This window comes from Ursus maritimus, unplaced genomic scaffold, assembly GCF_017311325.1.
Source record: "Ursus maritimus isolate PB19 unplaced genomic scaffold, ASM1731132v1 scaffold_9, whole genome shotgun sequence".
NCBI classification, from domain to species: Eukaryota; Metazoa; Chordata; class Mammalia; order Carnivora; family Ursidae; genus Ursus; species Ursus maritimus.
Genome location: NW_024427107.1, coordinates 33982612 through 33995894, shown reverse-complemented (window position 1 = coordinate 33995894; position 13283 = coordinate 33982612).

Below are 13283 nucleotides of genomic sequence, written 5' to 3'. Positions count from 1 at the left end.
GTTTATTCTTCTGATCTATCAAAGTTTTTTTCTTACTGCTTCTGTACTCAGCAAGAAACTCCTCTTTTGCTAAGACCATTAGTACTTTTATGTCATTTGGATAGAGGGACAGCCATATAAAATTGATAATTTATCTAGCCCAATGGCTAGAAGTATGGAAAGAAGTATGCCTTCCCATACAGAGAAAGGAGTATAGTATGGTTAGTGCTTAAATTCAATTTTGTTCATTGCAGATAATTCCATTTTCATATTAAGGAAAGTTCTGGGTTTCTGCACAAAATCTGCTGAGATACCAGGTTTATTTATGATACATTCACATTGCTCTTATGTAATATAGCCTGGGAAATTTCTCAATTTGAATTCATAATTACCTATGTGGATTAATAAAAGAGAGAGTAAGAATCCTTAAAACTCTAAGTTAATTCAAAATGTCATTGTAACCTACACACTGTTATTCATCAATCCATTCATCTATCTTAAAATGCTTGTATTAAACCACTAAATTTTTATCAGTGATATGCCCATAACCTAGGACACATTCATTATGACTAATCAAATATATCCACTTACTTCCTGTTCCTTCCACTTGTAAAAATCTTTTCCTTCTTTCAATACTGAACCCAAGTATCACATTTTCTGCTTTGACATACTTATTTTCCTCCTTCCTAGACATTTATTTATTTGGTTTATCACTATGATTTTTAACTTTCTTTATCTTATTGAAATATAATTAATATACAGTATTATATTAGTTTCAGGTGTACAGTATAATGATTCAATAAATCTATACATTACTCAGTGCTTATTATAATAATGTATAACTTGGGGGGGATGCAGCAAAAGCCGATGTTAGAGTGAAATTTATGCTATAATTGTTTGTATTAAGAAAAAAAGTTTAAGTAGGGGTGCCTGGGTGGCACAGCAGTTAAGCGTCTGCCTTCAGCTCAGGGCGTGATCCCGGCGTTGTGGGATTGAGCCCCACATCAGGCTCCTCCGCTATGAGCCTGCTTCTTCCTCTCCACTCCCCCTGCTTGTGTTCCCTCTCTCGCTGGCTGTCTATCTCTGTCAAATAAATAAATAAAATCTTTAAAAAAAAAAAAAAGTTTAAGTAAACAACTTAACATTATACCATAAGGAACTAGAAAAAGAAGAAACTTAGATGGAATTTAGTAGAGGAAGGAAGTCACAAAGAAAAATCAGAAAAGGGACCAGAATAAACAATAACATAACACTGAAAATAATGACTAGTTTTTCCAAAAAAAATAAACAAAATTGGCAATGCTTTAACTACATTAACTAAGAAAAAAAGAAAAAGCTCAAAAACCAAAATGAGAAATGAAAGAGAAAACAATCCAACAGATAACCACAGATAAGAATAGTGTGATAAAAAATTACTATAAACAATTATATAGTAACAAGTCAGATAACTTGGGGGGGAAACAGATAATTACTAAAAACATGCTAGTTACCAAAATTGAATCATGAATCTTGAATCCAAGAAATAGGAAATCTTCTTAGACCAATAACAAGAATGAAAGTTGAATTAGAAATCAAAATCTCCCAGCACAGAAAAGCTCAAGACTACATGGTTTCATTGGTGAATTCTACCAAACATTAAAAAAATAACTAATGACAATCTTTATCAAAATCTTACAAAGACTAGAACAGAGGAAACACATTCAAAATCATTCTATGAGGCCAGTATTACCCTGATACCAAAGCAGAATAAAACTATACAAGAACAAAAGACTCTAGTTTGTCCGATGTAAGTATTGCTACTTCAGCTTTCTTTTGATATCCATCTGTATGATAAATGTTTCTCCACCACGTCACTCCTAATCTGCAGGTGTCTTCAGGTCTAAAATGAATCTCTTGTAGGTGCCATATAGATAGGTCTTATTTTTTTATCCATTCTGACACCTTATGTCTTTTGATTGGAGCATTTTGTCCATTTACATTCAAAGTAATTATTGATAGATATGTTATTTATTGCCATTTTATTACTTGTTTCATCATTATTTCTGGAGATTTTTTCTGATCTTTTCTTATCTTTGTCACTTTTGGTCTCTCCTTTGCATGCAGAGAGTCCCCTTTAATATTTCTTGCAAGGCTGTTTTAGTAGTCATACACTCCTTTAGTTTTGTTTTGTTGTTGTTGTTGTTGTTGTTTTTATTTTTTATTTTTTTGGTCTAGGAAACTCTTACTCTGAATGATAACCTTGCTGGACAGAGTATTCTTGGCTGCAGGTTTTTCCCAGTCAGCACATGACACTCCCTGCTGGCTTGCCAAGTTTCTGTTGAGAAATCTCCAGCCAGCCTTATGGGTTTCCCCTTGTAATTTAAGGACTTCTTTTATCTTGCTGCTTTTAAGACTTTTTTTTTCTTTATAACTATATTTTGCAAATTTAACTACGATATGTCTTAGTGTTGGCCTGCTTCTGTTGATTTTGATGGGAGCTTTCTGTGCCTCCTGGATTTGGATGTCTGTTTCCTTCCCAGATGAGGGAAGTTTTCTGCTATTATTTTTGAAATAAGTTTCCCGTCCCCTTTTCTCTCTCTTCTTCTGGGACTCCTATAATATGAATGCTATTATGTTTGATGGAGTCACTGCATTCCCTAGGTCTATTCTCATGTTCCATAATTCTTCTTTCTGTCTTGTTTAGCTTCATTATTTTCCATTATTTTGTCTTCTAGGTCACTAATTCATTCCTCTGCTTCTTCCAGCCTGCTGTTCAGGGCATCAAGCCAATCTTGTTTATTTCATTCTTCAGGACCCTTTGCTCAATTCATCCCACAAACAGAACTGGTTAACTATTAAATCGTCTTAAATACCCCAGAAATCAACTGAAGATTGACAGAACTAACTCCACAAGTGAAGGGAGAGAAGAGGCCACATCAAAGAAGGTAGGAAGTGTGGAGATGTGGTTTAGGGGAGAAACAGATTATGAGTGCTGCAGAGGGGAGGGAGCCATGGTTGCAGAGAAGGGTGAGAGAGAAAAAGAGAGAGAGAAGCACACAGTGGAACACAGAAGGAATACATTTCCCCAAAGCCATTGGCTTGGAAAACGACAGGGGCTGAATTTTGTAAGTCCTTAAAACCAGCAAGGCTTAAAGCCTGGAGTCTTAAAGGTCAGCAGCCTTGGCTGGGATAGAGCCTGGAGGACACTGCCTTGCTCCAGGAGAAAAGATAGGCAAACAACCCAGGGGCAGATAACATGGAGGCAGCGATCTGAAGAATGTCTGGGGCACACAGTGAGGAGATCATTCGCTCTTCTTGGAGGGCATCCCTGAGATGAAGCATTCATGGAGACACCCCTCCAGGAACAAAGTAGCTGGCTGATGCCATTTCCCTCACCCACCCCTGCAGCATAAACATAGAGCTACCTGCCAGAAGCAGAAGAGCATTGACACTGGCTGCTTAACTTGCTTACACTAACCTCCAGTCCCCTGTGCTCTGGCAGGATTGCCCTTCTCAGCCAAGCTTGCCTCAGTCCCAGTGCAGTGGGCTCCTCCCCCAGAAGACTGGCACAAGTTGGCCAAAACACAATAACAGAGCACACACAGCACACACCAGAGACACGCCCTGAAGCACCAGGCCTTGGGTACTACATGACCTCTTCTTCATAATGCCTTTACTTTCAGGAGCAGGACACATAGCTGGCTTTTCTAACAGAAAGAAGTCAGAGCCTTAAACAAAATGCCAAGACAGAGGAATTTATCCCAAATAAAAGAACGAGAAAAGGCCACAGCCAGAGATCTAAATGAAACAGATATAAGTAACATGCCTAATGGAGAATTTAAAGCAGCTATCATAAGGATACTCACTGGGCTTGAGAAATAATAGAAGACATCAATGAGACCCTTCCCAGACATTTAGGTGCTCCTCCATTAGGCTTCTATTGCATTTGCACAAAATTCCAACACAAAGCTTATGTTATTTCATCATATATACTTCTCGCTGCAGTACTAGACTGATTCCTCCTTAAGAAAGGTACCTTGTCATCAGCACCTACTGTTTATTTAACCTTGTATCTACAAGGCAAAGCATAACTCCTGGGACATATTAAGGACTCAATAAACGTCTACTGAATGATCAATTGATTAAATGATTGAATATTAGGAAGTAGAGAGTTAATCATTCAGCACTTCTGAATTATATTTAGTCCTTCTCTAGTCCATCTGAAGCTGACTGAAATAAATATCAGAAAGGAGACAGATGCAAAAATTCTGAAGAAAAAAAAAAATCATTCTTCAACATACCTGAGTAGTAGATTATTCCTCTAAAATTTTCCTTTAAGAATTGCTTTACAGGTAAGTTAGGTATTTTGGAGGCTTATTAGGTAATCAGTACTATCTTCACTTTTCATAGAACGTGATTTACTTAATTATTTACTCATATTTACCCATTAATGACTCATGAATATGAGTCAGTAAGAAGAACAACAAATGTCCTGTCAGTAGAGTTCTCGGTTATAAGCAATAGAAATAAATTCTAATTTAAAATAAAAGCAATTGATGGGAAATGTATTAGGAAGATCACAACGGGAAGTGGGCAGGGGGCTAAGAGGCAACAAGGAAAGGCAGCAGAAACCAAAGAGCAGTTGTGAGCATATAACGTTCTGATTACTCCACTGTTACTTCAACTACTCTTCCATTCCGGCATTACTTGCTTGTATTTTAAAGTTCTCCAAGTGGCCAATCAACCTGGCTTAGGTTCACAAGCCCATCAGTTAGCAGGGCGAGGGAGGTCCTCAATACTTCTGCCTTCATAGGGGGAGACTATTACCAGTATTACCTCCCAACAAGAATACACATGATGAAGAGGGAAAATTCCACAAAACAAAGACAGGGTGCTGTTAAGAAAGGAAATTAATGTTAGCCAGTCAGAAAAGTTACAAATATTCCCCATGAATATGCATTATATTATATGCAAAGCTGTCTTCAAAAAACTGAAGAGACATCAAAGATAAACCAGATATGAATCCTGCCATTAAGAAACTTACAGTCACAGTTGCTTTAGAATCACACTAAATCACTATACCCTGAAAAAATGAGGTCAATATATTGGGTTGAACTGTATGTAATTACTAATATTCAATCATTTTTCACTTATAAAAATGGCAATTTAACACGAGTCAACCTAAAACTTAGGCTAACCAAAAATAAACCATTAAATTATCAAATCCTAAGAGTTCACAGGCAGCTTATCGTTTGTTTTTATCCCCATAACAATTCTTCTCAAATTTATAAAAAATAGCATAAATTGAATGTGCATTGAGTGTTTGACAGCACTAACCTCTATTTACCCAAACATTCACCTTTATTTCTTTTACCTAAGTACTAGGATTTCAGTGGTACCTGCAGACTCAAAACAAAATAATTTTGTGGCATGTTTTATATTTGACACTATTAAAATGAGTACATTTTAATGGGTGAAAATTAACATAGAGAATAGAAAGTAGACTATATGGCTAATGAGAATTAGCATTAGTCCAAGAGGAAAAAATTTTACAACCACTATATAAATAAATTGAATAGCTTTGAAGACAATTATCATGCAAAATGATTGTGCTAGATGCTCAAGTTAGAGTAATATATTCAGAATAATAAGCAAGAAATATTTCTTTTCAAGAAAAGTACATAACTATAAATAGGAGAACAAATAGGAATCCAAAACACAAAAGTATTGTGTTGTATCAGGGATTAGCAACCTTCTAAAATGTGCGCCAAAATTTCAAGCCCTACTCTTCAGGTTCTTCAGGATCATGGAGAAGACGGTTACCATGCCAACTTATTGTAACAATGTTTCCATGCCAACTCAAATGATAACTAGTAAAAAGGGTGTTATTTTTCCAATTCTCTCCTTAAGGTAGCTCCTTCAAGCAGTGAACAGTGAACTAATCAAGTGTGGGAAACGTACTTGAAGATGCCTGCCCTTCTCCAACCTCAGTGGTAAGACCAGATAAGTTTGACTCTGAATGAGTTTTAGGGATGTATTTGATGCTGCATAACTCTCTGATGTGATTCAGTATCGGATTTACTGAGCTACAGAGTATCATTGTGATTTGAAAGAATTAATGCAACTTCTCATATACTCAATTTATTCTCAGAAACTTTAAATTGGGAGTGGGGGGAGAGGAGAAAATTCCAAAAAATTTATATATTTATGCATTGGGTTGTAAATATTTTACAGTACTGAATTTCTTCTTTTTCAGTATTTTAAGGATGAACTTTGGGTTTGTGTCAAGAATCCCCAAGACCACACTTAGCCTTGATGATTTGCTAGAAAGATCACCAGACTCAGAAAATAAACTTACATTGATGGTTCATTATAGCAAAAAGATGTCAACTGACATCAGCAAAGGGAACAGGGTTATGGTGCAAACTCCAAGAGAAACCAGACACAAGTATCCAGGTATCCTCTCTCAGTGGAATCACATGGATACATTCAATTCTCCCAGCAAGTGTGTGAAAATGTGTGCCAAACACTGTCAACCGGGGAAGCTCACCTGAGCCTTAGAGTTCAAGGTGCTTAGTGGGGGCAGTAACATAGGCATGTGGTACTTGCTTGCGTGACTGACCTCAGCTACTTAGACTCCAGCCCCTCACAAAGCACAAGTGTTTATCATAAATCACATTGTTTACATAAATTAGATGATCAAACTGTTACCTCAAGGACTAGGGACTTATGCATACAAAAACACTTACCAGGCAAAATATTCCAAAAACTCAGAGCTCATCTCCCAAGAACTGATCAAGGGTCAGTCCTGAAGACAAGCTTTTCTTCTGAATGTGCAGAATTTGAGCAACCCTGGCCTTCTAAGTTAACCCTTTCTTGTTCACATGGCAGATTGTTAATAGTTCTATAAAATCTATCTCCTTTTCTTATATGGTAATAATTTTATCTGAGCACATAGCAAAACAGTTAGAAACTACATCTTCCATCCTTCATTGCAGCTACTCATGACCATGTGATTAAGTTCTCTACAATAGGTTTTATGTAAATCCCACCCTACTGCCTAAAGGAGATTGCTTCCCTGGGGCTTTCTTTGTTTACTCATTCCTGTGTGAACAGATGATGGGTCAAAAACCCAGCTTCAACCTATGACCCAGAAATTCTGTAACATATTAAATAGCATATCACAAGAAATTCTCACACCTGTCCATAAGGGGACATACACAAAGATGTTCATCAAGCATTGTTTGAGGCAGCAGCAAACTGGAAGCAATCTAGTGTCTGTCACTGGAAGAACAAATAAGCCAAATATGGTAGATTCACACCAATTAGGGTGATACTCAAAATATGTAACACATTTCATAACACCAGCCCCAGCCAGTCAAAATGAGTATCAGCCTCAGCAGTAAAGCAGTGTCCTAGAGACCTCCCACTTCCACACCCCCCCAAAAAAGAGGGCTCCATGTTAACCCTGTAGATGCTGGATTGTGGACAGATCCAAAGATCTAGTGAAGGAGCCCTCAGGAAACCCTAAGTAGAGACTATTTAACAATCCACATAAAGTCATTTCTATATTTTAATAACTTTTATGAAGATACACACATATGTCTAAAAAACAGCTACACGGAGTACTAGGCATTGGTTAGAATAAGTAAACTACAGAGTCACGTTGCAACATAGATAAAAAATAAGAAATAAAATTAGATGCATAGAAGAAAACCATTTAAATTAAATATATTTGCACCAACAGTACTCATTTTATAAGAACACATAAACAAAAGACACAATTTATTTGCACTTATTACATGAGCAGAGGAAAATGGCAAAAGGAATGGGGACGAAGGGAAAAAAATAAACAAGAGGGGGCTTTTTGTAGATGAATGATGATAATATCCAAAATATTCCATTTACAACTAAACTTTCTCTGAGTCCAACAAATGCAGTCAGCCCCTCTCTACAAATTTCCTTGTGTTAATGAACTTATGCAAAAGAAAATAACTGGATCAAAAGAAAACTTCTGCCTAGATAACTTGTTTCTACCAAAAGCAAAAATTGTTTTTAAAACTTAGTTCATAGGACAGAGACAACTTATCAAGGAATTGATAATATTCTTGATTATTAAGAATCCCATCCCATCTTCTTTGTGGGACGAGTTTTAATGAAGATGGGATGGGATGAGTTTTAAATGATAGGTAAGATTTCAACTGAAGAACACAGGATTTCTGACAAAGAAAAGAACAAACAAAAAAAGCATATGGGTGGAAAGCCTGAGGTGATGGGAAGTGGGAATAAAATGAGAAAGCAAATAGGATGCAAGAAAAAGAATAGTGAGAAATATAACTGTGAAAATAGGTTTCAAACCTTCCAGAATTAGAAGGGTTATGGATGCTAGGTAAAGAATTCTGAAGAAAATGAGAAGCAATTGAATTTTGTAGTTGTTGTTATTGTTATTAGCATGAGTATTACTTACGTATGGGGGGGGGGCTGTGCTTTAGAAGAATTAATCCTGCAGCTTTGTTTAGAATAGCTCAAAGGGAGGGGTTCTAAAGCGGAAAAAAACAGTTTGAAGAGGTAGGATTTCAGAATCAGTCACCCCAAAATGTGTCACTTTTGCATACAGATCAGTTTGAACTGAAAACAATAAAAGCCCAAAAGACTCAGGAAGAAACTTTGACCTTCTCCCAACTGTCTAAAAGAATTTAGATAGAGAACCTACTCTAGGAAGAGAGCTATCACCATAGATAAATACAGTATAATATTAACTAGAATAGTGGACAGAAAGAAATTAAGCAAAGTCTATTGGTTAAAATTCCTTTCTGTGTCCCATTGTTTCTGTATGGCCCAGCAAACATTTGTTTACCAAATATGAACTCCTTTTCATCTTCCTGTGATTTGCTTTCCTTCCCTTTGAAATCCCAGCCCACACCCCTTTCTTCTTAGTTTGGGATGACATATATATCTCATTTTGCCTGTCTTTGGAATCTCACTTTTATGGGATTCCCATATGTACAAAATTAAATTTGATTTTCTCCTGTTAATCTTTTTCATATCAATTTGATTCTTAGACCAACCAGAAGCTTGAAGGATACAGTAAAATTTTTCCTCCCCAGCAAAGACAATTACAATAATTCAGACACGAGATCATGAAAATTTCCTCCTGGACAGCACGATCAGAAAGAAGACAGACATGGGGGGGGGGGGGGGTGGAATTGACTATGTGACTGGTTGGAAGAGAATTTTGAAGGTAAAGGAGTTGAAAGGACTCAGTTTTGATGTTTGAAAGATAGAAACTATTGTTTTTCCCAGAAATAAGAGATGGGGAACCACAATTATTATAGTAAAGGAAAAAAGAGAAAGAGAAAGGATATTAATTTTAGGTGTTTAAAAACCCTTAAGGGAAAGAATTTTTGATATGCAAAATGTGAGCATATTTCTAGGCCAAGTAAGAGGGAATGATTAAAGATGAAAATTCAAGACGGCAATATTTTAACATAAGGTCCTAAAGGAAAACCAAAAGAAAATCATGACCTTGGTAAGTAGTAAGGAAATGTCTTCCAGCCTGGCTAGATGAATATATAAAGAATTATATTTGTTCTTTTGTTATGGAAATGTCTCTGGTACCTTAAAAATTTTTTGTCTCCTTGCAACCTAGAAACAAGGTCACAGCCTAAACCTGCCATTATTTTCAAATAGTGAATTGTTAGAATGCTGAGGTGATTTCAAGGAGGACTGAGGCAGGACTACTGCCCAGTCTTGATGGTTTGGTTATGCATTATGTGTGTACAAATCTAAGAGGAAGGTCTACAGACACTCCTACCTTGTTGAATGGCTATGCACTTTGATTTGGGAGGGAATCATGTACTCCCTCTAAGCAATAATTATTTCTAGCATAATTTGAATTTGGATAACAAAGTAAATTCTATCATCTTTTAACTGTTATTTACTCACTAAGAAACCTGAAATAGTTTTCCCCAATTTCACTGATAAACAACAACAGTACAATAATGGATATGAGGATATTATAAGTGAGAAATGAAATGAGATTTGCCATTCTAATCCAGAAGCATTTTTCACTTGAAAACAAATAAATTATTTGACATAGCTGGGGGATACATTTCAGAGAGTATAACTAGTACAACATGAAGATTTGCAACCATGATTCTAAAACTCATTAAATCTTTTATTTCTCTCAGGTACAAAAGTGATTTTATAATAAAAAACCATATTTCCCAAAGTGTTTAGAGATTTTAGAAGGTAATTTACGCAAAAACTATTTTCAAAGGGAATTTTTTGCAAACAAAGTCATAAATTGATTATTTTAAGTCCCTCTCCATTCCCTCCTATTGGGCACATATAGTGACATCTGAAACACCAATGCGATATATTTTTCATTTTGTTCATTTTCACCTTGATGCTATACTCCTCAGGAGTAAGTGATGAAGACTGTGAAGAGTAATGTGTTAAAGTTCCCATGATCACCTACAATCATTTGAAAATTTATTCTACTGAACAATTATTTCTTTCCTTCAAATTACCTCAAGGCCATAATTCTGAGCCAAGTATGTATTGAGCATGTGTTATTTGCCAGACATTGTGCTGTGTTAATTAATTATAGTCCTGTAGGTTTGGAATTATAATGATTACATGATATGGGGATAGGAGTTATCAACTTATTTTCATACTTCACAGATATTTTTTCTATCTCTATTCTACTCTGTAGGCTAAATTTCCATACCACTTTCCCCACAATTCAAATTCATCTTTCGTATAACAGTAATATTTCCAAAATATAAATTTGATGATTTTTTTTCATGGCTTAAAATTCATCAGTAACTCTTTTTATCATATGGATTAAAGTCAAAACTCTTGATTTGCTTTCCAGGTTTATTTTTCACTCTTTCCACCTCCTTCTTCATCTTTTTCGTCTGGCCTTCCCTCTTCTTCTTCCTTCCACTCCCTTCCCCTCCTCCTCCCCGCTGCCTCCTCCTCCTTCACCTTCTTCTTCAACTTCTTCTTCCTTTTAAAACAAGGAGTTCCTCCTAGATTTTACAGTGTCCAGAGCAGTCAACGCTCTTCCACGTCTCCATATCTTTTCTAACAGTCTCCTCTATCCAAGATTTTTTCCTTACCCCCATCTGTATCCCTGACTAGCACTACCTAATAACCCTCATCCTACCCTATACCTTACCTTCAGCTGGACTGGCAAAGATATATCTTCCTGTGAAGACTCATTTCAAGAATTTATCTCATAAAAACTTTCTTCTCAGGAAACTCCTACCACACTTCCAACCATTACCACTTGTATTCTGATATAATTATTATTTACCTTTACTTTCTTTATTTCTCTAATCAGATCTGTCTTATGGAATCTCTGAAATTCAATCACACTTGTCTTTTAGACTGTAATATCTTTAGAAGAGGGATAATATGAAGAAGACCTGGCTTATTGTAAGTGTTCAATAAATGTTAATTGAAATGAATAAATAAATACTAGATCTATCCTATTTAGAGTAGTCTATTCGTCCTAGGGACTAAATTTTTAACTTTGAAAGTAGAATAAATTTCCCTTTGATTTTTTTCCCCACTTTAAGAGATCTAGAGTGGTGATGTATTTATGACATAAAAAGATGCTATGGAAAGAGCAGTAAAATTCAGTGATTTGGAGTTGAAGTTCTGCAGTCTTATAAAACTGGATTTGACTCCTAGCTCAATGGTTTTCTGCCCATATAACATTGGGTATATTTTTAAACTCTTGAAGATTTTGTTTCCCCATCTCTTAAGTAGGGATAATAAAAGCACCACTTTCACAAGGTTGCTGAAGGTTGAATGAAGATGAAGGTTGAGTAAGATGATGCATCTAAAGGCTGGCTACAGAAACTTGAACAGAGAAAGTACTAGTCAGTTTTAGCTATAGTTACATATTATCACTACTACCAGAGATACTAAAAATGGAATCCAATTTTAACTATCCAGCTCCAGCCTATTCTTCTGGTTAATTCATGCATTGCAAGCTGTGGTCTTCTCCTTTTTCTTCAACCTTAGTCACTTAACATAGGGACTTTCAGTGTCCAGAATACTTTCATGAGAGGCTATGTGATGAGAGCACAGCCACAACCATTGTGCTATGGACAAGGGACAAAGCCTTTTAAGCAATCTTGTTAAAAATATTAGTAATCCTGGAACCTTAGTCACCACACTGATAAAGTGTATTCCATGACACTTTTCTGGAATATAGGATAAATGACTGGATGGATGCATAGCTCTGCTTTACTTTTTCTGAGTTAACTTTCTACTTGTGACACTCTGGAGGCTTTTGAATTTTTATTAAGGTGATAATGATTCTATGTTTTTAAAAAGGATGTGGTCTTGGGGCGCCTGGGTGGCGCAGTCATTGAGCATCTGCCTTCGACTCAGGGCGTGATCCCGGTGTTCTGGGATCGAGCCCCACATCAGGCTCCTCTGCTGGGAGCCTGCTTCTTCCTCTCCCACTCCCCTGCTTGTGTTCCCTCTCTCGCTGCTGTCTCTTTCTGTCAAATAAATAAATAAAATCTTTTTAAAAAATTAAAATAAAAAATAAATAAATAAAAAGGATGTGGTCTTTATAAATCATATTTCATGACTTATTTCTGTTTTCTCTACTTCTCTTCCTCTGCATTGACTCTAAAGTCCATTTGTACACCTTACCATAACTGACCCACTCCCAAATAACGCCCATACAAAAATATATACCCCTAATAATTGAGGAGAAAAGTGGATTCACTTTTTGCTTTATTTCACGCACTTAAAAATACCTTTACATTAGATAATAGAGTTGATGATAATTATTTTTTAATCAAAAGATATTCAATTTCAAAATAGATTTTCCATGAAAATTAAGAAAAGCCAAAGGGTAATTAGAATTTCTTATTGCATTTCTATTACAGACTATTTCTGTCTTCATGTACCTGGATGTGATGCTCTTTAAGATCTGTTCGTTTATAGAAAAGTAATGAAAGTAATAAATAAAAATAGTCAAAGTAATAAATTTAAGAGTAAAAATCTAATATATGCCAACTGAATGTCTAAATTGTGACTTAGTGAGGCTCAAAATTCCCCCCAAATTTCATGTTTAGTAGCACTACAAAGGAAATTATAGTCTAAAGCTGACAAGTGTACTGTTGATACATTTTTTTAACTTAATAATTCAATATACCAGAGTGCTTTAAGAGATTAATCATTTCTACTTAATTTTATATGTGTAATTTCTTTTTTTATGACTGTGTTCAATTATTGTGTGGCAGCAATAAATATACTTTGGCTCAAAAGACCATCAAAAAGTTGCCAAAATT